This window comes from Schistocerca gregaria, chromosome 3 (assembly GCF_023897955.1).
Source record: "Schistocerca gregaria isolate iqSchGreg1 chromosome 3, iqSchGreg1.2, whole genome shotgun sequence".
NCBI lineage: Eukaryota > Metazoa > Arthropoda > Insecta > Orthoptera > Acrididae > Schistocerca > Schistocerca gregaria.
The window spans coordinates 872,548,341-872,575,328 of NC_064922.1; the positions used below are offsets into that span (position 1 = coordinate 872,548,341).

At 36.4% G+C, this 26,988-nt stretch overlaps 1 long non-coding RNA gene across 2 annotated transcripts in view; it reads right to left on the reverse strand.

Moving 5' to 3' along the window:
• Window positions 1-10,088: 10,088 nt before the first annotated feature.
• LOC126354934 (uncharacterized) overlaps window positions 10,089-26,988 on the reverse strand; it is a 74,299-nt gene continuing 57,399 nt past the window's right edge. For both annotated transcript variants that reach the window (XR_007565407.1, XR_007565406.1), the window contains 3 exons: window positions 21,385-21,494; window positions 20,428-20,703; window positions 10,089-10,688 (listed from right to left, as the gene is read on the reverse strand). This is a non-coding gene — a long non-coding RNA (uncharacterized LOC126354934). The remainder of the gene's footprint in view (window positions 10,689-20,427; window positions 20,704-21,384; window positions 21,495-26,988) is intronic.

Sequence of the window (26,988 nt, forward strand, 5' to 3'; positions counted from 1 at the left end):
TGTTTGTAATTTCTCTCTGTTTTCTGATTAAAATTACTTTGTGATTGACGATTGCAGTGCTGGGGGCATTGTTGCTGCATACAGCTAACGTTACTTTACAAAGCACTGCACGTACCTACCAAACAGGCAACACAGTGAGCACGTGGTGCTCTAGAAAGAACTGTGATTGGATATGAAAGTTGGCCCCTACCACTTGACTTGAGATGTCAATCACAAAGTAATTTTAATCTATGTATAATGACCTCATTGTGAACAGGACCTGAACAGATCTTTGTTCTTGTTTTTAAGTTGACCACCATTTTATAATTCTTCGATCTCACCAATTCACTTGACTTTTCTATTGCTAATTTTGTATTACAGTATCTAGTTTCCTCTCTTTCACCAGATGTAATGAAAATCATTTTTGTCAAGGAAAACTTGTGCTTGAATTTTATGATGGTACAAAAACTATACAGTAAACACTAAATTATTCCTTCATAACATGTATTATGATTGTATTCATCAAAGACCAGAAAATTATTAATTTAGGAAGTTAAAAAGGTCAGAATTTACACTAGATGAAAAAGTGAACAGCATAAAAAGGAAGACTACTGAATCATTAAGAAAACTTCCAACCAATTTACATGGTGAAAAGATAAAGAAAGGTGCATTTTGTCAGTACTTTCCTTGAGATTTGAACAATGTGGTACAGATCTACATCTACATCTACGTCCACATGGATACTCTGCAAAACACATGTAAGTGACTGCAGAGGGTTCATCAAACTGCCTTCACAATTCTCTATTATTCCAATCTCATATAGGTCGTGGAGGGAATGAACGCCTGTATCTGTCCATTTGAGCTCTGATTTTTGTTATTTTATCGTGGTGATCATTTCTCCCTATGAAGGTCGGTGTCAACAAAATATTTTCTTGTTTGGAGGAGAAAGTTTGTGATTGGAATTTCATGAGAAGATTTTGTCACAACAAAAAAACACCTTTATTTTAATGATATTCACTCCAAATCCTGTATCGTTTTAGTAACACTCTCTCCCATATTTCGTGATAATACAGAACATGCTGCCCTTCTTTGAACTATTGCAATGTACTCTGTTAGTCCTATCTGATAAGGATCCCACACCATGCAGCAATATTATAAAAGAGGACGGAAAAACATAGTGTAGGCAGTCTCCTTAGTAGGTCTGTTACATTTTCTAAGTGTCCTTCCCCACATCATTTTCTGTGTGTTCCTTCCAATTTAAATTGTTCGTAATTGTAATACCTAGGTATTTAGTTGAATTTACGGCCTTTAGATTGGACTGATTTATTGTGTAACTGAAGTTTAACAAATTCCTTTTAGCACTCATGTGGATGACCTCACACTTTTAGTTATTTAGGGTCACCTGCCAATTTTTGTACCATTCGGATATCTTTTCTAAATCGTTTTGCCATTTATTTTGATCTTCTGATGACTTTATTAGTCGATAAACAACAGCATCATCTGCAAACAACCAAGATGTCTACTCAGATTGTCTCCCAAATTGTTTATATAGATAAGGAACAGCAAAAGTGCCTATAACACTACCTTGGGATATGCCAGAAATCACTTCTGTTTTACTCTGACTTTCCGTCAATTACTATGAACTGTGACAAGAAATCACAAATCCAGTGAAATAACTGAGTCGATATTCCATAAGCACGCATTTTCACTACAAGCCGCTTGTGTAGTTCAGTGTCAAAAGCATTCCAGAAATATGGAGTCGATCTGAAATCTGTTGGCAATAACACTCGACACTTCACGCGAATAAAGAGCTAGTTGTGTTTCACAAGAACAATGTTTTCTAAATCCACATTGACTATGTGTCAATAGACCATTTTTTGCGAGGTAATTCATAATGTTCAAACACAATATATTTTCCAGAATCCTGCTGCACATTGATGTTAATGATGTGGGCCTGTAATTAGGTGTATTCCTTCTACTACCATTCCTGAATGTTGGTGTGATCTGTGCAACTTTCCAGTCTTTGAGTACGGATCTTCCGTCGAGTGAACAGTTGTATATGATTGTTAAGTATGGAGCTAATGCATCAGCATACTCAGGGACCTAATTGGTATACAATCTGGACCAGAAGACTTGATTTTATTAAGTGATTTAAGTTGCTTCACTGCTCTGAGGATATTTATTTCTACGTTATTCATGTTGGCAGCTGTTCTTGATTCAAATTCTGGAATATTTGCTTTGTCTTCTTTTGTGATGGCGTTTTTGAAGGCTGTGTGTAGTAACTCTGTTTTGGCAGCATTGTCTTCAATAGTATCTCGTGCAGAGAAGGCTTTGATTGTTTGTTGCTGCTAACATACTTCACATATGACCAGAATATCTTTGGATTTTTTGCCAGGTTTTGAGACAAAGTTTCTTTGTATAAACTGCGTCTTTTTAGATTTGACATGTTTGTTTCGTTGTTTCTGCAACAGTGTTCTGACCTGTTTTGTGTACCAAGGAAGATCAGCTCCATCGTTTGGTAATTTATTTGCTATAAATCTCTCAATTGCTGCCGATACTATTTCTTTGAATTCAAGGAACATCTGGGCTTCTCTTATAGTATTAAGTTGAAAGGAGTGGAGATTGTCTCTCAGGAAGGTGTCGAATAAATTTTTATCTGCTGTTTTGAATAGGTATATTTTTCGTTTATTTTTGGAAGATTTGGGGGTTACAATATTCAGTCTCGCTACGACAACCCTCTGTTCACCAATCCCTGTATCCATTTTGATGCTCATTAACAACTCAGGATTATTTGTTGCTAAGAGGTCAAGTGTGTTTTCACAGCCATTTACTATTCGTGTGGGTTCATGAACTAACTGCTCGAAATAATTTTCAGAGAATGTGGATTGATTGTGCAAGTGGATAAGTGGTGATAGTGGCTTACTGCTGGAGGGGGGAGGGGGGGGAGGGGGAGGAGAGGCAACATTACTTTTGAAACTTCACTTTTTAAACTTCCTGATTGTACTTGACTAACAGTTGCTAACTGCATACAGGGTAGACCTACTGACCTGTAGATTACAGATGTAAACTTAACATACTTGACAATTGTATTTATTGTAAAATAAGTAAATATTTTCTGAAATTCATTTGCATTAATCCCCTGCCTCCATCACGTGTTACTCATTAAAATTAAATCAAACAATGGAAACCTCCAGATAGGAATTGTGGCCCGAGATGCTGGAGTTAGCGGTGTGTGTGTGTGTGTGTGTGTGTGTGTGTGTGTGTGTGTGTGTGTGTGTGTGTGTTTTGCTGATAAAGGCTGTGGCCGAAAGCTTTATGCAAGTGTCTTTTAATTGTGCCTGCATGCAACTTGACCTGTTTTCTTTACAGTAAGTAGCAGTCTGTCTTTCCTATATCATTGTAAAATTATGTTGATACTAAGAGCTGTTAATTATGTTTGGATGCATCTTTACATACACATTTTCTAACTAGGTTCATCAGATACTGTTCTATGGGTGGATCCTACAGTGTGTTCATTCCACTTTAATTGCTTTGTCTAATGAACATTATCATCTACTCAAACAATGGGAAATCCAGGACAGAATGTAACAATATTAGAGAAGGAAAGTTTCTAGTCACCATATAGTGTAGATGCTGAGTTGCAGATAGGCACAACAAAAAGACCCTCACAATTAAATCTTTCGGCCATTAAGGCCTTGTAGTCTCAAGCAACTGAAACCACACTGCAATCATGTGCACGCGCGCACGTTTGCGTGTGTGTGTGTGTGTGTGTGTGTGTGTGTGTGTGTGTGTGTGTTTTGTTGATGAAGGCCTTAATGGCCAAAAACTTTAACTGTGAGAGTCTTTTTTTTTGTGCCTATCTGCAACTCAACATCTCTGCTATATGGTGAGTAACATCATTGTCTGCTCACATATGCTAAGAGATGCATCAGTACTTTTCTTACCATGTGCCAATGGAATTAATAGTATCTGTGTTGTCTAGTACTAAAAAATTTCCAAAAAGCAAGTTACTAATGTTTGTGCAGCTGTCCATCTTACGATCATAGGTAACTGTGGGGGGAGCCTTTACATGTATGTTGTTTAAAGTGTATGTGTAACATTCACTCTATTCAGTCAAATAAAAATATAAAGCACTTTGTTAATTGTTAAAAGTTCCCTTTGTTTGATATGAACATAAACGCATGACATCGTGGAGTGCAATATACAAGAACAGTTGTTGCAGCCATCACTGCAGTCACAATAGTAGCAACAATGGAGCTAGGAGGATATGAACAAGTTGCACCAGAGGACTATGGAGGTTACAGTATCAACAAAATTGACAGCTATGACTCTGTTCGGTATTGAAGTTCGCTTTATCACAGTTGACTTACCAAGCGGGAAAGCGCCGGCAGACAGGCACATGAACAAAACACACAAACACACACACAGAATTACTAGCTTTCGCAACCGATGGTTGCTTCTTCAGGAAGGAGAGGGAAAGACGAAAGGATGTGGGTTTTAAGGGGGAGGGTAAGGAGTCATTCCAATCCCGGGAGCGGAAAGACTTCCCTTAGGGGAAAAAAAGGACAGGTGTACACTCGCGCGCGCGCACGCGCGCGCACACACACACACACACACACACACACACACACACACACACACACACACACACACACACACATATATCCATCCGCACATACACAGACACAAGCAGACATTATATATACACACAAAGTATTTCTGAGTAATTGAAACTTCAGTCTGATACTGCATCTGCATATTTGGCAACAACCAAGTGGTGCTTGTCAAAATTCCAGTGATATTCATTTTCGCAATTTAATTTAGTGTAGTCATACTCAAAGATAGTGCTGAATAATAATTTAAGAATTTGCCCATGATTTAGCTTCCATTGCCCAGTCCTATGTAAACAAGGCCTCAGTCTCCTCTCACCTGTTTGCTTCTCCTGATTCTCCTCTGCCCAATGTGTCACCTTCCCACTGATTTCCACCTCTCTGACAAGCTCGATCCATACTTCTGTCCATATCATGCCACTATCAGCAGTACCAGCATTTTGACAGCGATAAACACAACATCAAAATGTCACTGCCATATACTCTGACCAATCATGGATGGTCCATCTGCAATGACGAGAAGACCCTTGGTTGCACTGTATCCTCACACACTCACAAGAATCAGCCGCATAGGACCAGTCCACTCATTGCCCGGTATTGTCCTAGATGGGATCAACTGAACCTTGTCCTTCACCTGGGAGTTGAATATTTACCATTGTATGAGGGAACAACAAACATCCAATCTAGAATCCTGCCCATCTCTCCTATAGTATGTTCCAATGCCCATCAAATCCACGCAATATCCTGGTAGCGTATTTCCTTTTCCTTGACAATAGGAGGCAGCAGTGCCTTGAACACGCTTGGGTTTGTAACACTTACTCCCTTTATAAATTTGTGTTTAGTTTAAGGTGTGCTTCCTCCAATGGTGAACAGATTTGTAATTACCATGTGCACTGACTTAGAGCTCTAAATCCATGTTTGTTTTGTGTGTGATGAATGGACACGAGCAATTCATTTAGGTGGTACATTAATTTTTTAGCTTTTCACTGGTTATTTTTTTCGACAATAAATTATGTAATACTCGACGGAGTCTGTAACTTTGACAGATCAGATCCAAATGTGAAAAATTTTATATGTTCAGCATTTGAATTCTTTTCAAAGATATCAGTACTTTGCCAGTGGTCTTTAATATTGTGAACAGAATTCCCAGGGTTTTCATTAATGATAGTTATGCTGGTTTCTTCTTGATTTGTTGGGAATTTAAATGTTTCTGCTCATTTAATAAAGCAGACATATTGAATTTGGCGTCTTGCATTGTATCGACATACATTACAGTTTGGAATTTTCTCATAACTGGTTATCGATCGTCATAACTGCTTTCCCACTACCAATGCCAAAGAATTTAACATGAAATATGCAGAGAAGTAACCTACTGTCAGCAATTACAATTCGTAAGGCTGTGGTCACAGTGACACTGATATTTGTGGACTCCGCTGCCAACTGGCATCATCAGAGTTTGTCAAATTAAAACACCACTACTTGTGCGGCCACAATGTAGCTGATCTCATCACCAGAACATACAGATTTTGGACAACAATCGGTGAAATTTAAGTCAGTTTCATTTTTCAGTCATAATGGCCAACAGAATATTAAACATGGACTGTGGGAAACTGATTAAGTTTGGTCAAAGGAGTAGTTTGTGTCATCCTGAGGATGAAAAATATAATTGGAATATAGCTCTGAATCTATGGACTGAAATCGCAGTTTGTTGGAAACCACAAGTAGGCAAAATCTTTATAGGAAATTTTAGGTGTAGATTATAACCTAGAAAAATAATTTGTGAAGTGACAAGGATGGTGCATCTTATGACTGAAGTGTATTGTAGTGTATCTTTTGGATTGTGGTAGGTGGACATTAACTGTCTACAAGTTATTGTTGCTGCTTACTGGCGTTTTTATGCCAGTAGGCTGCTTATTTTGTTCCATGAAGTGGTTTTCAAATGTGGTGCATGTATGTGTTTCCACTTTACAGTGCTTTAGGTGTTCAGAGTATCTTATTCCAGACTTTTTGTTTGTCTGTCACACCTCTTCTGAATGGCAGTCATTGACAGTTAAGTGACATATGTCTGCACAATTTGAAATAAATTCAGCGAAATAGATTTCTAGTGCTTACCTGGAGGTGATTGGAGATGTGTTAAATATCTGATACTCACGTTAAAGATGCCATTCTGGCTCAAGTAAAACTATAAGTGACACTTTGATATTTGACATCTCGTGATTACGTCTTTCCAATGATTAGGTCTATACTGCATCCTGAAAAACACAGTTTCAAAACTTTTGTGTGATGTATAGAATGTTACTTTCCATGCCCCAAATACTAATTTAAAAGCCAATTTATTCACTCGTGACCACAAATACTATGAAATTTTTAATTTATTCTACATTGAATTTTGGAAGTATGCTTCGTGCAAGTGCCCTAAAAGGCACTGTAATATAGTTGATTTTTTAAAATTAAAAGCTACACAGAATCTGAAATAATGCGGCTACCAGAAATCTTATTACTTCGTTTCTCAACTCCACTGGACAAGTGCTCAAAAAGCAGTGAAGTTTCCAGCGCTAGACTCTGATTATCTCAATATACCTACTGCCAGTATTGCATTAATATTCAGTTTTTAAAATAAAGGGAGCTGCTGTGAAACTGCAAATCTACTTTTACTTAATTAAATAATCTACATCTACATGCATACTCCGCAAGCCACCTGACGGTGTGTGGCGGAGGCCTACTCACACACAAATTGTATCCATTCATAATATAACAGAACCTTTATGCAGCAAAATCGCCACCGTAGCATGATAAACCATACTCTCAATAATATGTTTTGGGGAGATCCTTAGTGCGGTGTATCATTGAAACTACATGTTTTTGTTATACGTGAGTACCTCGGAAACTTCTCTGGTAATTCCAGCAACTGAAGACAGTGTGTACAGTATTCGGAATGTTATTTTTGGGACAGATATAGCTCATTTGGCATCTGTTTAATAGCAAGTACTGCATTTTTTAATAGTAAGTGCCGCATTGAGCACTCGTCTCCAAGCACAGAGGCATCGTGGTATCTGTCCCACCCAAGGAGGTTAAAATCTAACCTACTTCATAAATAGAGCAAGGACGCTGACTTTCCAAAATGTCTGTGGGTGCTTATCAATGGTGGAGTGTAGTATATGTTTTCTGGGGAGTCTCGATATTGTTTAAAATGATTTATAATCTTTTATGAACATTGCCTGTGTCATGCAGATCTGTGCTGTAATAAAGTAATATATACCACTACTATAAGCATACGTTGAATGCCCTAGCTTAGTCGGTAAGACAGCTTACTAGAAAGCAACAAAAATGAGATCAGTCTCTTGTTCGAATGTGCTAGGACGAACCCACAGACCCATAGGTGTAACATATGCTATACAGGTCTTGCAGAATTGTTGTGTGTGTGTGTGTGTGTGTGTGTGTGTGTGTGTGTGTGTGTGTGTGTGTCAATTGATCGTTGTAATGAAAAATTGCTCTGATCTAATCTAACAGTAGATGTCAGGAATTCTTTTGAGAGAATTGGGTTCTATGGGTGGCGGTAGAGGGAAGGGGCCTTCTCTCAAAATCCAGGCTGGAAGAATGACAGTATATGAAACAGATAGATTGCTTCTCACTGTATAGCATAGATGTTGAGTTGCAGACCTGCACAACGAAAAGACCACTAAACATGTTAAGCTTTCGAACATAAGACTTTCTTCTGAAATAGACAACATACACACACATTCATGCTAATGCAGCTCACACACACATGACCACTGTCTCTGGTTGCCGAGGTCAGACCTGTCGATATTATTTATTATTCCTGAGGAATGGGTCATTTTGCTGAGGCTGCAGTAACATTAGTTCAGAATCGATGGAGCAAACTGTTGGGCAGCTAGGTTTCACTGTTCCACACAATTTTGATGAAGCTGCCAGTTATCCATGGTGCCTTAACATTTTGAATCTGTCTTCTTTGGTGTAAACAGGCAAAAGCATAGTGAATTCCTCCATTTAACTCGCCGCTGGTGCATTCGTGGTGTATTCACAAGTAACTGTGTATCTGTGACTGGAATTAGCTTTTACGTAACTATGCCCTCCGTAGTGATAACACAGATTTTCGATATTGGATTGATGATTCTTCTTTAATTAATTAGCAGAATAATGCTGATTACATAGATGATATATTCTGTGTTCTGGTATCCAAGTGAAACCAGTCCTGTTTGATGTTTTGTGGCAGTCAAATTTCTACAAATACGTTAACCCATGGTGTCTGCAGAGTTGTAGGTTTCATTGTAGAACATCAAATGACTCTCCGAAATGCAATGTTCTTAAGCAGATTTGTTGGATTGGAGACTAGTATGTCACTGGTGATCTAAAACACACTTGTGAAGGGTATATGTTCCTTTGTCCTGTGTAAGACTCGTTGCATTTATCTGTAATCCTATAAATTCTTGGTCTGTGTGGTTGCCATGTTATCTTTGCTAGAGCTCAAAACCTCTGAAGTTTAGACTGGAAGGAGAAAACATTATTTGAACTTAGTATATCCTAATTACTCTATGTATTGTAGTGGAAACTTTCTGATTCGTGACTGACAGGCTGTTGTCGTGAAACTCTTATCATTATCTTCTTTCTTGTGATTTATATGTATTGGTAGCACCCTCTTTATCTGATAGCACAAATTTAGGTTGGAGATGTTACGATTCTGTTTGCAGGTTATCTGTGTTTGGAAAGCTTTGAGCTCCGTGTACCACTGTCTGGAGAATGGTCGTTGTCTGTCAGTAATGCTACGTGATCACATGCGAATATAAATTATCAGTGTACTTTAGATGCACCACATGACCGATAGTTCTGTGATTTCATACTCTTATGTTACACCAAGACTTGTAAAAAGGGCATGCAGCCACATTCTTCCATCTCCATTGTAAATATTATGTTACAATATATCAAATTAAGATTATGTAAAAACCACTGCGACCATCCTTACTATAAAATCTACCTGTACATGTGTCATTAACATTTCATGAAGATACCATGGATTTCAAAAATAATGAGCAGAGTGCCTGTTTTACAAAGCCCTTCATAAAAAGTTTTACCATTGTGTGGAACAAGTGTGATACACGAAGTCCATTGTTAAATATAAAATTTGTAATGAGAAGTGATGAAATGGTAGGCCAGAATTTGAGGTACTTGATATTTAATGGCAAAAGAAAACTCTATAGACCTACTTGATGTACCTACTCAAACACCAACTTCTGCCACTTCAAAAGTTAGTATTTCTCTTGCCAATTGACAATCTTCAAATCTCAAAAGGGATCCCATACTTTTGGTACCATTAACATGACCAATCATAACAGAAATTAAAGATTCTAACATTTAACACAACAATGAAACACAGGACGTACCAAAACTCAGTACTTAATGTTCTTATTGTTACTAATAAGATAAGTGTTCTTTTACTTGCAGTACTTGTTGATTAATGTCATACTGCATTCTATTATTGAACATTCCATGCTGAAAAAGCTAGGACCAGGATATTCAGAAAATTGAAATTAATATTACACACTTTTTACTGTAGATGCAGTTGCACTATATTCAAAACCTTTTCAGTTATAACACCAAAAACTGAGACAGCTTCTTCACATAACAATTAAACTTTCTACAATTTGTCATTACGGAAAATTCATAAAATTAGTAACAATTTCTGTGGTGTGAAAATGAATTAAGTCACACTCCTCATCTCAATTTATACAAACCAAAACCTTACTATTTATCAGTTCATAAAAAAGTTGCACATTAATTCATCATCCATGTAGTTTCAATTCTCCTTACCCCCACTCCACTTGACTCTGCTTTAGTCTGTAATGGCTGTGCTGTCCATAATATGTTAAACTCTAACCTCCTTCCTTCCTTCGACTTGACTCCTGCTTCTTCTTCTTTTGATAACCCAGTCCACTCTCAATATTTCTCATCCAGTAGCTCTTGTCCATCACCTGGTGCTGTCCTCTAGTGGATGAATGGAAGTCATCTAATATTCGATTTACAATTGTCTCTTTCTGTTTCACCTGCCTCTTTATTTTTTACTAGGGTCACACTCTTGATCACCTGAAAAAAAATACTTAATTTAACTGGTTCCTCTTCAGTGGTTATTATATCATTACGTTACTTTTCTCTCACACTCAGTTATACTTTGCAGAAGAATGTATCATTTGGGAGATTGATATTTTCAAAAAGAATTTTATAAAAATCAACACATGAAGTATTTTGAAAATGAGTCTCAGTTATAATTATTTCTATAACAGTTTCCACACTAAACCTATTCAACTCTTTTGCCCATAAAGCATTTGTGACAGAGAAAACACTTTCAGCAGCAGTGTTAGTACCAGATAGAAGTAGTGAAAACTCAGTGATGAGCTGCAAATTTTTGCGGCAGATATCTTGAGTTGCAAAGATGTTGAAAATGATAGACCATTTTTCACTGACACACTCAATATTTCTGGACCATTTTTAACATGGTACACTTTTTTAAAAAGGTCATTTTCACATGTTTCTTTCAGTATATTTTCATCAAAATCTGTTTAAGTATTAAGACTTCACTGTATCACTTGTTGCGTTCCTGAAGTCGGCCACCTTTACTTCAATGCCCTTACTTGGCACGATGTATCTAGCAAGCCCTCATATCAGTTTTACGCTTTTGTGATTAGAAATGCCTACCATAACTGAAATTTATTTTACATCTTTAAGCTCCTCATAAATGTGATGCAATGCATATGGAGCCAACACATTTACTATTATAATTCACATTTTGTTCTAGAACAGATTTTCTAACAAAACAACCTGTTTATTGCAGCAATGCAGTCCACTGACCTGAAGAAATGATTATGTTTCATTGTCTGCCACCATAGCTGAGTGGACAGCACACTGACTTGTCATGTTGGGGGGTGTTTGATTCCCAATTGGGTTGGAGATTTTCTCCGCTCAGGGACTGAGTGTTTGTGTCGTCTCCATCATCACCATTTCATCCTCATTGATGTGCAAGTGGCTGAAGAGTGATGTCACCTCAAAAGACTTGAACCAGGCGATCAGGTCTACCTGCCGGGAGGCCCTCGCCACACCATGTTTCATTACATTGCATGGAAAGCTACTGAAGCTTCCTCAGCAGCTAGACGAGTTTCTTCTTCTTTTGCAGTGACACTATTCTCATGTTTTGTGCAAAAAGACATCAAACTTTGTGACAAAGTTATGCTTGAAACTGTTAACTTGTGTTTCTTAACGTTAATGTATTGCAGAACATCATACTGACTCCCATTGTAGACTCAAGAAGTACTTTTACGCAATGTGCTAAATAAGTTCTCGCTTTATTATTCTAATTTCAGAAATGGAAACCTAGCTTTAGTCATTAAATATGTACTTTCTGTTTGGCATTTATATGAAATGTTTGCAATATGCAACATAAAGTAAGGTTAGGTGTGACTCTTTAAATCCATTAAAACCACATTTTTAAATGTGGTGAGCTGAAGCAATAGGCAATGCACAAAGAAAGTGGAAGTAATGAACTGCTTGCCATGTGAAAGCTTTAAGTAGTACCAACAAAAGGATTTCAGAAATCATCCCTGGTTTAGTTTGGTGTAATCAACAGGGGTATTTTCTTTATTCTTTGGGTATGACCATGTTTATTCTCCTTTCGGTTATGCTACATCTCTCTTGAAAATGCACCTTTCAAAATATAAGGGACAGTTAATGAGAAACAGGACAGTATATGCCCTGTTATGTATTTTGCCAGGACAAGGGAACACTTGAGCTAAAATAAAGGATGATCTGTATCAATACAGGACATCTGGTCACCCTATGTCAAGCATCTTCACACAGTGCCAGATATTATCCCCAGGCAAAATTTGCACACAGGTAAAGTCACTTAAAACAGAAATCTTACTAAACTGTACACTCAACTCCAAAAATTGCAGCTTACTAGATACACAGGAAGCAAATACAAATACAATAAAGAAGGAAAAATTACATTTACCTTTACATAAAAAATTACGTTTACCTCTGCATAAAAAATACATTTATCTCTACATAAAAATAAATTTGAATTGGCAGCTTCAAGTACACGTTTCTGACACTTATACACTCGTACAACATGACTTCTCAGTTACTAGCTTCACATTTCTTTTTTTAATTTTGCTTTTCATATGCACAAAAACTAGTCCAAATTGCGCAAAGGACGTTGATTTCAGTAATATGCATGTCCGACCAGTTATCTTCAATTACTTCATCTAAAAGACACTTGCACTACAAAACCATATTTCAGTGCACTTAAAAACAGCCATGCCCTCATTTGCAACCTATGGCAACAAGGAATCAGTTGTTTAGCTCTCACTGATTGCCTTGGTTCACTGGTCACTTCTTACATTTTTCAGTTGTTGTTATTCATAATGGAACAGAGAAAAAAATCAAAAAGAAATATGTAATTGATGCTTGCTTGCACAAGACATACAGAACAAATTCAGCAAAAATGCTTCCCCATACCCATTCTACTTCTACATTAGTACTTTTGAGAAGTCGGATTGTTAATAGTCAGCAACAACATGATTTCAGTGAATATTGTTTATTGTCAACTATTTCCATTAATTTTCATTATACCAACACATTTTTTCATTTACATAACTATTGATTGTAACTCATATTTTTCTTATATCCATCAGGTTCACAGTCAGAACATATCAAAGTTATCTTACCCCTTGCTGTAAATAAGTACTGTTTGTCATGATGAATATGAACGGTTGTGAAATGAATATGAATGTGCAGAACTGAAAACATTCATATTCAATCCACAACTGTTTAGCACATATACAAAATCTTCAATTTCTTATCAAAGGCATTTGAAACATTAATACCCATGGGGAGATAATGAGTTGTAGATAGGCACAACAAAAAGCCTCAGAAAATATGCGTTTTATATATAGTTTGAAACACACAGCCCTTAAAAATTTTATTACTGGTGTGGTCTCATAAACATCCTCTTTCATTTACCTATGTGCCTGTAAACCGATAAACAGCTCGCCTCCTCTGATCAAAATCCATTTCAAAATGTAATGGAGACAGTAAATAAAATTTTTAAAGTATATGAAGTTCCAGTTTGAAGTTTTCTGTTCACAACAATATTAATTTTATGAATAGATTTTCCATAACAATCACTGTCCATTTGCTGACAATAGGTTTACACTATGACAATTCATCAATCTTAACAATCTAATTTTCATGAAATAATCTAGAGCATAACCACATTCTTTTAAATAAAACATAATTTTTCCCATATATGACCATAATTCATTAATAAAGCATAATAATTCCTTAAATACAGCCAGTATTCAAACACATTATTCTCTATTGAAGTAGAAAGAACATGAATATGAAACATTAAATGTTGTTACTATCAGAAGTACTTTCTATTTTGAAACTGTAAATTTCAACTTCATTTCAGAAAACTTGAGATAATTTTTCACTTTCCAGTAATACATGTGAATAAATTTTCCTTGTTATAGTGATATTACCCTGAATAAAGTGTAGCACTTGTACCCTTATTACTGAATGGAGAGAGAACAGAAAGACAGAAGAAGGTAACGTGGAAAGATGCCATGCAGAAGACTGAAAAATAGAAAATAGTTCAGTACCTTGTGATAGCCAGATAAATATCTTGAAAAGGATTCATGAACCCCTTAGGGCTCACATGCTAATGTTCATTCAAATCGTCGTCGCATTTTGCATCATCTGTTTCTATTAAAGAAATGAAATTTGCATGTACTTGTGATACATCTTTCCCTCAAAATTTTAAGAAAATAAAGCATGACACACAAACCATTTTCCTTTTAACACATTTGTTTCCAACTTTGCATGTAAACCTACTGCCTTGTATGCTGTACACATATTACCCCACATTATAATTTCCAGTATCCTCAAACAGTTAACAAAATAATAATGATTTCCAATACCAGTAAAGTTAAATAGAACTCAGTCATTATGAGACAGAATCAACATCATAAAACTTTCATAATTTACCTTACAGATGTTTTCAATTTGTCCGTCTACTAACTCCTTACATTTGCTGTCATACTCTTTCTTTAGTAACATTAAATGGGTTCTCTTCCACATTTTGTTACTTTCAGCAGCATATAAGCCTACATTAGGTGGAATCTTCTCAACGACAGAACTATCTGTCTCTTTACTTGACACTTTTTTTTGTACAAGTAAATTACTGTCCTCACATAAGGATTCCTGTATTTGGGTGTTCTATACTTTAAATGTTTCTCATCCTCTTTAGACAAACCAGTAGCTTCTAATTTAACCAGTCCCATATATTCCTCATCCTATATATCAAATATATTTTTGCGTAGTCTTTTTGTACTAACATACCTTCTACTTTCTTTTAATTCAAACACCTCACCATTACTATTTTGTACTATACATGCACTGTTCACTCTGTCTTTGTTTACTAAATCATCTTTCTGCTTTATAATTTTACACAACCTTTCATTAGCTTTTTCATTTTTGTCCACTACATTGTACATCTTCTAATTGATTGCTACAGCATTTGCATCTTTAAATGTTGTTTCCTCTTCACACAGCTCCCCACTTCTAAGCTTTCCATTATTGTCACAGTTTTGCTTCATATTAAATTACTTTCCAATCACCGCTAATCAAACAATGTTATTCCAAGGTCAGGTTTGAGTCATGGGCTAAGTATTACTAAACACTTAGCCACCATGTAACGGAATATTTGGTGGCAAAAAAATCCTATAGAACAATGTGATACAACCACCCAAACAACAAGTGTCAAGAATACTTTTTCAGTACTTTCACAAGCTAGTCCACTTCAAGCCACAACAAGTAGCATTTTATATCAAAAGTTGCAAGCCTGTTAAACTTTCACAGGATCAAGGTGACATTATTTGTATGAAGTGAAATGACATAATGGTTAGGGCATTGAACTCTTATTTGGGAGTAACTTCATTCAACCATCGAGCAACAAAGATTTAGATTTCTCGTGGTTTCTTTAAATTATATAAGACAAATGTTTTAGTTTATATGAAAATGATGTGACATGTTACTGTCCCCATCTTTTTACAGTCTGAGCTTGTTCTCCATCCACAGTGATAATGCTGTTGACAAGATGTTAAACCATAATCTACCTGTTCGTCTGGTGAGGTTAGGTGTATGTACTTTATTTATTTATTCACCAGACCCATGAACATTAGAGCTGGCTGTTTTCTGTCATGGTAGAAATATCTCCTGCTTCAGTACATTGCTGTTTAAAGTGATATGTAGTTATTGCATCTGAAACTCTTAATGATGACATATTAACTGACTGAAAACAGTTGATGAGCCACCAATCTATTTCTGTTTACTAATAACATTTGTCCATGTGTAATTTCTTTGTTGCCCTGCATGCATTTGTAACTTAGTTGCAGCTTGCCAATTATGAGTTGAACGGGTCAGGCGTTTACAGGATATATATCTTTAGTGCAGGGTCGTAAGGATGTAAGTCACTTTTTGGTCAATTATGGTTTGTTAAATGACCATGACAAAGAAAACCCAAGCTTTAGTGTGGTATAAAGGGCTTACATCAGGGTGCAAAACAAGGCCTACTAAATCAAATGGGCACTGTGCCTTAAGTCATATTTGCTAACATTTGTTTTGCGTTAAGGGCTTATGTCGACTTACGCCCTTAGTATCAGCAGCATGTTATAAGCTGAATAACTTTTATGTTGACTTATGCCCTTAGTAACACACAAGGTTCCATTTTAGGACCCTTACTTTTTCTTGTGTATATCAATGACCTTTCATCAGTAGGATTACCAGAAGCCAAGTTCGTTTTGTGTGCCGATACAAACATTGCAATAAATAGCAAATCAAGTGTAAATCAGCTAATAAAATATTTTTGGACATTAATCACTGGTTCCTAGCCAATTCTTTGTCACTAAACTTTGAAAAAACACACTATATGCAGTTCAAAAATTGTAAGGGGTGTCCTCTGAGTATATGCCTGACATACGATGACAAGCAGATAGAAGAAGTGGGCAGTTTTAAATTCTTGGGATTACAGCTTAATAATAAATTCAACTGGGCACCACAGAACTGCTGAAGCGTCGTAACAAATCTCTATTTGCAATGCGAATTGTGTCAGACATAGGGGATATAAAAATGAAAAAGCTGGCATACTATGCTTACTTTCATTCCATAATGTCATATGGGATTATTTTTTTGGGGTAATTCATCAAGCCAAGCTAAAGTTTTCCGGGCACAAAAACGTGCAGTGGTGTGAACTCAAGAACATCCTGCAGAAGCCTGTTTAGGGAACTATATTTATTCCTTAATGAAATTTGTCATTAAAAATATATCACTTTTTCAAACCAACAGCTCAATTCATGGAATCAATACTAGAAATAAGAATAATCTTCACAAGGATCTAAAGTCACTTCGTCTTGTACAAAAAGGTGTGCATTATTCAGGAACACACATTTTCGATACCTTGCCAGCAGCCATAAAAAGCTTAACAACCAATGAAATTCAGATTAAGAGAAGCCTAAAGGATTTATTGGTGGCCAACTCCTACTCAATTGAAGAATTTCTCAGCAGAACCAACTGATAACTTCTGCACAATTTCAGTACGTGTGTGTGTGTGTGTGTGTGTGTGTATAAGTAAGTACAGTCTAACTTATGCACCATTTCAGTGCAAAATAAGTATTATGGTAGTTGAATTACACATTTATTACCTTATAAATAAATAAAGACTTCTTTATTTTAAATTCAGTGCATTAGTATTTGTAAAATGATTCTTTCATATAGCATTCATTAAAAAATGATGCTCATTCCACTTGGGACCTGTGGAATGGTACATTAGCTTATATGTTTGAGTTGTAAATATTTGTCATGTATTGTTGCTTTTCTGACATGTTCTACATTGTCGAGGACCTCCTCACTACAGATAAATTGGAATGAAATTAAATCTAATTTAATCTAATATAATCTAATATAAAACATTTTTAATTTATATTTGGTATTCTGTAATCTTTCCCCGTTTTGGCAATACTGTATTATTTGGGAAGCTTGTGCTATGAATATGTGAATTGTTTTTGCATTGTGAAAGAGGGAAGATTTAACATTCACTGTTTATTGAATGTGTTCAATAGTGTTTACCTGTGGGAAGGAAATGGTTCATTCACTGCAGAAACAGACTGGCATTAACACAAGTAAGTGGATCTTTAAACTGATATAATAGCTTCCATTTTACAAGACTAAATAAACTGTAGTCATATAGACCTCTTCATAAAAGTTGTGTCAGATTGCACTTCCTGTAAAACTACAGAAACAATAATTGAGGATACTGAATATGAAACACTACTAATTTCTACATTTTTTTTTAAGATGAATGCAGTGATAACAATTTAATATTGTCTTCACCATTATCCGAACACAATAAAATACGGTATATTATGGAGGGAGCCCCTGACAAACCATCAATGAACAAACTAGCATCTTCACTGTCAGATATTTTGGATTATGATGGTGACTGTCATCAAGACAAAGTATATGTACCAGGTTCAGAAAGTCAGAGCTGCCTAGATGATGAAATAATAATAAGAAAAAGTCATGTTACTAAAAAACTAAACGTCCCTCTTGATGATTCAGATCAGCAACAAGAATACATTGCGCAAAATATTCCTGCGAGCCCTATCTCTTTCAAGATATGGAATTGAGCCGCCTTCTACAAGCAATGGCAATGGTGAAGGTATGGCTATTCAATATTGTTGGATTAGATATTAATGTTAGTGGGAAGGGAGTAGGTGCTAGAAAGATGAAACCTCTTAAATAGTGCAAAAATAAATGTTTTTTCATACTGGAAAATGATATTCCCAAAACTATTTTTTTCAGAATACTGGGGTCTCGGTATCAATGTTAAAAGAGTTGCATTTATAGCAAAGCATGCCACTACTAAACATGTGGCAACCAGGAGACCAGAAAGGAAACATGTTCTAGAAACAGGAATATTAACCGTGAATAATGTTTTGAAATCAATGGTCAAAGGAAACCTGTATGCAAACACTGTTCCCTCAGCACACTGGATGAGCATGAGAAATTTGTTAAGACACACCATTAAAAATAAAAGACAAAGTGCTACTGGAACACCCCCAGTAAAGGGCATGTAAAACATACTATGAAACGTAAGATGAGTGAGGAAGAATTGAATAAAGTAAGAGCTCATTTATTGTCTTTCCCTTCGTATGACAATCATTACACCAGAAGAAGCAATGACGAGAGATATCTCCCTGCTCATCTGAATTTGCAAATTACGTACCAGTTATACACAGAGAACAAAGCAAAACCTGTATCCAGATTTATCTACGAAAGGGAATTTCATGCCTTGAAACCATCCTTCAAAAACCCGAAGTAGATATATGCCACAAATGTGACGTCTTACATATGAAAATAGAAGTTGCAAAAGAAACCGGTAATGCAGCAGGTCTACAAAATTACTCAACCGAACAAAAACTATATCAAGAGGCAAGAGGCAGCTGACTTTGCTTATTTATCAAAAGCAAAAGACAATGATATGTGTAAGCAAGACGATTCTAAAAAACATTTCAGCTTTGATCTGCAGCAATGCCTTCCTACGCCATGCCTTCTGTAGCTTTCTACAAATGTCAGCTGTGGACTTCTAATTTGACAGTACATCACAATTGTAAAGGACAATCCACCAACTATGTGGCAAGAAGCTTTAGCTGGTGGGGTAGGAAACGAAATTGCTTCGTGCTTATACATGCATTTGTCTACACATGTGGGGGTCAAAATAAAAACTCCCATATTGCAGCAATGTTCATTAAGGTGTTGAGAGACTTCCCTCACATCAAGGTCATCAATCATAAATGCCCAGTTGCTGGACACAAGCACATGGAATGTGACATCAACTGTTCCTTGATAGAGAAACAGAGGGGGAAAAAATGCAATGTTTCAGTTTACTATCCTCATGATTTGTACCAGTTGCCAAGGAGCACTGGCAAAAAACTACAATTAAATGTTGTTTAATTAAACCAAGATCAGTTTTATGATTTGGCTGGACTGCTCAAATCTAGTTTGATTTCTAGAAAGAAAAACACAGATTGAGAACATTACTCATGGCATGCTGTTCAATGGCTCCAGTATACTAACAATGAAGGAATGGTCAACTACAAGAATTCCTTGGGTGACAAACCTTTCAAGATGTTGCGTTTCAGAAGAAGGGGAAGGCCATCAGTGGACTGAGTGGAAAGGAAATACAAATCACTCATGTCTGTATCCAGTGAAAAGAAGAAGGATTTACCTGACTTACTGCCCCTTACACCAAGTGTTTCATAACTTTTATAAAAGTCTTCCTACAGATCGTGATACAATTGCACAAGATCCAGATCTAACTGAAATTGACTAGGAGTAGCATTCTTGTCATATCGTGTTCGATTTATTTATAACATCAGGCTGATTTCTGGAGTAACTGAATCCACAATATTGTTCTTGTTCATAAAATTCATAATGTGTTGTTATAGAAATATTTACACAGTATGTACTTCCTTGTTTAATATTTAGTGTGCCTCATATAATGTTGTCTGAATGTGGTAATTATTTGCAAATAAAGTTGTTTCATGTCACAGTCATTAAGGTCATAAAATTATTATGCGAATGGGCTGCAGCACATATCTATGTTTACAGGATGAAAAGAGGGGAAAAATAAACTTATGAGCCCAAGGAAATTTGGGCCATAAAATAAGGAATATTTACTATGTAATAATGTGCTGTTAGTTTAAATACATACCTATTTGGATTTTAGAGAGGATTGTGGTCTTTGCTGTAGCTCTACTCAAAAAGAGTTTATAGTTTTGACGTGAGCCCCTTTGACCCTGCACCAAAGATATGCCACAGTCATACAGCATGTTAGAAGCAACAGTGTTTTTCATTCATTCTTCATCTATCAAGACTTTTTTTTCCCCCAGCCAGTGGTATTTCAAGCTCTTCTCTGATACAAAGATTCTCAGCAGTCCAGCTTCAGATATTGGTTACCAAATAATTTTCATAATGTAACAGCATTCTCCTGAAAAGAGAGAAAAATATTTATAGATTAACATATCTTCTCTAATTGTAAAAATCATAAATTAAAGTAAATCCTTGCTGGGAGACCACAAACGGTAGCTCAGGATGCTAATTGGAAAGGTTTTCTGTATTGATCATATTGGTGCCTATCCTTCAGAAAGAATTAGTGCAGCTGGAAAAGATTGTGATTAGTTGGTATAGAGCATTTTTTATTCTGAAGGAAGGATGAGGGTGAAACTCCTCTTGCAAGTAAAACCAAAAGAGTGGCCTACTAGGTATCCATTTGAAGGACAGATTTGTCAATAGTGATTAACACCCTACTTTCCTAAAAGATCGAGAGAGTAATGTAGGACATCACCTCATGGGCGGGTGATCAGAAACCATTTACTACCATTTCTTCTTTTATTGCTGGCCATATCTTTGACTGGAATATCACTCTACACCAGGAATCAAACTAGCTCACTTCCGGTCAGCAGCCTCCCTTCTATTGTCAATCTAAAATCTCAGCTGTGGAGGTAACCTTTTTTAACTATAAGAGACTATAGCACAGCTGAGAAAGTGATAGAATTGCTGTGTATTTGCACTATTTTTTCATCTTTCTGTCTCACTAGACAGGCCTTACATAAGCTTCTGCTTCAAACCAGAAAATATTTTACAGTTACTGTTAGTTTCATTAACTTACATTACATCTGATGAATCTCATTTTCTTATAAAAGTTTTGAATGCAACCTGAAGAGGAACTGCACTGCTTCCACCACCTCTGTATCCAACTGCACTGTCACATCCAACTTCCTGTGGAAATTGAAAAGAACTTTGAACTGATTTACTTAGGTTGTTAAAGGACTTACAGTTTATCATGTACTTCAAAACAAAGCGTAAAGGATGTACTACTCTTTCTTGATGTGAAAGAGTGTAATAAGCTTACTGACATCCCTCCCAAGCAGAACACTTGTACACTGTGCATATTAACCATGAAGCCATATGTTACAAATTATGCAGGAATCTAGAGTTCTAACTGTGTAAAGTACATTATATGTTTAGAGACAATAGAATTTAGAAAAGAACAACGTGTAATAAAGCCAACGGCAAGGAGCAGTTGGAGTAAAAGCACCTCCATTATCCCACATGCAGGGAATTGGTGAACATGTGGGAAACATTCTCCACCAATTGGTTATTAGGTCAGTCTATCAAAGCCAGGCCTGTACTGAGGGCATGGCGGGACCCCACCAAGGGTGCAGGCAAAGAGGTGGCATAGCTCCGGCAGTTCTGTCAATGAGAAATGGTCACTTCAGTATGACTCTATTCAAAGCATGAACAAAGCCAGAGGTGTATTCACCTCCATGAAAGATGCTGTTGACAAGATGCACATGGGAGGAATCTATGAAGTCACCATGCCTGACAGCAATGGCATCAGCTATTAGAACAACTGTCCATGTCACTTGGCCAGAATTGTGCTACAGTGGCTTGAGAAGCTGGAGAATTCTGACCAGTGCGACTGGATATTACAGAGTGAGTGAGTGTGTGTGTGTGTGTGTGTGTGTGTGTGTGGACTTACAGAAAGAGGTTCCTTTTTTTTGGATCATCAGTCAAGTGGCTCCCATAAGTGACTGTGAATACAAGATCTTGTCTAGTTTTACATCGTAAATGAAGAAGACTTCCTGTGGCTTCATGATAAGGAAATTTGATGTGTTAATTCTTGTGATTTTCTTTGCTTGCCTTCTGCTTTGGAGCTAGGGGAGCCATGCAGTCAGTTATATTGAACTTTTACAGTATTTTCTTCTCATACAATTCTTATTCCAGAAATATTCATCATCTGTCCTAATTATTTGTATCCCTTGGTATATATCTGGATTTTATTGCACAGACGTTTCAAAGTTCTTCTCAAGTTTCTTCAACATGATTCCCATTTTCTCCACACTTTTCCTATAATTATTCCATCACCAACATGTACAGCTATGTACATTTCTTCAGTTATGTTTCTAGATATGCGCTGATCTGACTACAAGTTCTTCTGTTTTTAGGAAACCTGAATTTACTTTATAGGCAATGTCATTTGATTCTTCACTAGTAACGGGAGTTTCCTTTGAAGTTTCTTTTGTCACTCATACAAGACATACTGATACAATACTACTTCTTTCTGCATCAGACAATCTGTAGACATATGGAATATAACCAGCCAAAAATGTGTGATTTATTCCTGTCTTCAAATTTCTTCAAATAGTGTAGATTTTTTGTAAAAACTCCAAAAGTTTGAAGTCTTGACAGTTCTGATCTTCTCGCAAAATACTTTTCAACAAGTGTGACACATGGATGGTAGTTGGACTTCTATTGGTTAACTTGTAGCTTTAAGCATGTCTTTTCCCCATAGTTCTTTCTTCAGTTCCTGCAAAGATCATAGCTCGTGCGTTGTTCATTATTGTTAAATTTAGGTGCTATTCTTCCCCATTGAGTTGGAATACTATATTCTAGGACCAGTGATGGCTGCTATATAAGAGCAAAAGAGCATGTAAACACCCTCATCTTCGACAACTTGCAGAGTTACTTTTCTTTGAATGTTGTTAAACATAACATAGATGCTGCAATCTGAAAGATATAGCACTTAAATATATTGCACTGCAGCTCCTCTAGACTCCGTGAAAATTGGCATCTGCATTGCAAACACATCTTCAGTTGTGAACATTTTAAGGAGCTTTTGTGCATGTGCAACTCGTGTGATGCAATTGCCTTACAGCCCAAATGCAAACAGATTTCATAAACTACGTGCACAGTTCATGATGTGCACAGCTAGCCCTTGTCACTCAACTAGAAGTTCACATCAGTGTCACCAGGTGGTAGTGCACTGCAGCAGACTTTGCACCCCGTTCACTGAGCATAAATCCTGCTAGATGATAGCACACTCCTCATATATGTTAACTCACTCACTATGTACTGTAGAAAATTACATTGGACATCAGTGTATGATAAAGTTGTACTGACAGTAAACCTATCTTGTGGGATTCTGAATGAGTTGTGGTATATTAAGCATGCACTTTATCATACAGTAGTCCGCTTGAAGCACTCAGGATCATAAGGGCCTAAAGCACATCACCATCCATTGTGAAATTTTAGCATTTATTCATGCTTCAGAAATATGTTGATCTTCTGGTGAGTCACATTTACCTCTGCTGTAGGCTCACATTGTATATACGAAAATTACGAAAAACTGTATCACTGATTTTTCTGATGCTCATTTAAATGTGCGATTGATGGCAGTGTGCTTTAGACTTTATGGATCTCAGTGCGTCATTTGTGTTCTACTCATGTGACCATGTTGGTAGACATTACTACTTGAGTTTACTCATTTCCGCAAATTGCTCTTTGTTTCTGGAGTTGGTTGTTCACTGATTGGCATCCATGTGCAGTGTAAACATAGACTATGTTGATTGTATTTTAAATGCCAACATAAAAGTAAAGTTGTGAGGACTGGTCGTCGGAAGTGCATACGTAGTTCAGTTGGTAAGAGCACTTGCCTGCAAAAGGCAAAGGTGCCGAGTACAAGTCTCAGGCTGGCACACAGTTTTAATCAAGATCTGTGTGATGTGCATGAAATGAATCACAAGAAAAATGTCACAGAAAAAATGAATTTGATTCAAGGCTGTCAATCAGCAGCTGTGAAACACATTTTAAGAATAGAAACAATCAACTGTCAATTGCACAATTAAATTAATTTCTTGACTAGTTTCGAAAAGTTAATTTAATAAAAAAACTGTGCAGCTGACAACATTATTTCTATTCTTAAAAGAAGAAAAGTCAGCAAGGCAAAATGTTACACAACAAAAAAAATGTCAATAAAGTGAAGTCCTGTGTGTTTTGTTGTGAAACTTCCATAGGTATACATGATAAACTTAAAGTGACATACAAAATAGATACCTCTCAAAGAACTCGGCGGTTTCTTCAATAATTTCATAGTTTCAAATTTGACAAAACTAGAGAGGTACCTAGTAGTGTCAGAGCTCTACAGAATACAACATTTCAATTGAACCATCTTGTGTGAGAAGAGATTTTCCACTATCCTCATACGCAAGGTACTGTCTGTTTTTCCAGGTGAATTCAAACTTTTATCTCTAGCATAGCATTCGTCATCAAGTAGTGAGAAGACTGTGGACAGTCAAGCTGCAGTGCTCATAACAGAAGAGAAACGACTGAAAAATAACTATCAAGAAGAGAGTGTTACCTTTGATGTTCATTTTAACAAAAACAAAAGAATCGATCTGATGTGTAACAACTGTGGTGGACATAGACATTTCCCAAGAGAAAACAAGAAGCCTACGAAGAGAGACCACTGTTCTAAATGGAAAAAAATATTATCACAGAGAAGAGTAGCCAACACACACAAAACTTCCAGAACAAAGAATGAGACCTTTCAAGCCCTGTCCTCTCTGTAAAAGAACAACCACAGAAGAATATTATTTTAAGAACAAAGACAACACAAAAATAGCATTTTTCCCATTAGAACATATCAAAAACGATCCAGTCATTGAAGGAAACATCACTCAAGAGCACAAGAAAGATGCTGTCACTGAAGAGAACAAGAAAGAAGACATCAGCAAAGAATGTAAGAAAAAAAACAGTGTACTTATTGCATATGATTGCAACAAAGAAAAAAATTCAGAAGAATTTAATGAGAAGGAAGAAATGGTCTTGGTTCCTTATAGTGCATGCGCAGGTCTTGTGTGTAATGAAGTAGACAAGTTAAAATATGTGAGAGGTTATGACAATGTTGTTGAAGTTGCCAAACAAGATCGCTCAATGAAGATAGTGGCAAGAGAAAACTCTGTGGGTGAAAACTGTATTATGAAGGACCTTACCTATGTTTCTCAACTGAACAAAAATCTGATTTCCATGAATGTTATTACTGAAAAAAATTGCACAGTTGTGTTAAACAATCTGTTCAAATTTGTAAAGAAAAATATCCATTCTAAAGTAACATAAAGCCATAAATATATTGTAAGAAATTAACAAGAAATCAGGAGCAAGGTTATCCAGCCATAAGTTGAAGTTCAAAGACCAAGAAAATGTGTAATGGTTTTCCTTATCGTTCATGCTTAGCAGAGAAAGTGTGTGAAGCTTGTGTGAGAGTTAAGCTAACAAGAAAGGCATTTTTCATCATGAGAGAAAGAGCAACAAGACCATTCCAAATAATACATATTGATATGTTGGAGAGAGAGAGAGAGAGAGAGAGAGAGAGAGAGAGAGAGAGAGAGAGAGATCTCCCACACTTAATGGATATACAGATACATGACAGTATTAGATGATTTCTCTCATTCATTAAGATATAGGTCAGAGGTTGAAAGATTCATAAGGAAATGTTTGCTGGAAAATGAAAATCAGTTCAATCTCAAAGTATTAAAAATAAGATGTGATGGTCGTGACAACAACACCAGTCATGGGTTTAAGAATTGTTGTGTAGGAAAAGCAATTGTACTAGACACTAGTGGCTTGAGAGTATACATGCTGGGTGTTCACAAACTTTTAGATTCAGATAAATTAGAAAGTGTGAAATTAATAGTTTTCACTGTATAGCACTTGTGTTTATCAAACAAGTTTATACTAGAGCCACTGCCAGTAATAATAATAACATGCATAACTTACCTGACAAAAGAAAGATTTTTTTGTGGAATTTTGTTGTTTTGTACATAATTAAGAATAGTTTAGGGCAGTAATGAAATAATATGTAAGCTTTCACAACTCTCCATTTCGCATTTTTGTGTAAGTGGGAGTTTTCACACCTTTTCCAATTTAACGAATGTACAACATCTGAACAGATGTATTAGTTCACAAAGTTACTTCTGGGCTGAAAATCAGATATTCTTACACTAAACCCACACAACAACTTGTGCAGAATGTACACTTCCTTGTTAAATGTTTACTTATAGTCACGTTTACTCAATTTTGTCACTCTCTCAATGAAAGGATCTGTTCTCGGAGGCCCCAGATCCTTTGCTGCTAACTTTTAATGATAATTTACTTTTCTGTTCTCAGAATGAGATTTTCACACTGCAGCAGAGTGTACGCTAATATGAACCTTCAAGAATACACCGCTTTTGTGGACTAACGATTGTCAGGACGCACTTGAGAGACTGAAGAGCGAGTTGTTACAGAGTAATATATTATACCATCCTGACCATTCGTTACCATTTCATATGGGAACGGATTCGTCAAATTATGGTTTAGGTGTGGAACTGTTCCAGGAGGTAGGAGAAGGAGAGAACAAGGAACGCCGGACGATTGCGTTCGCAAGTCGGAC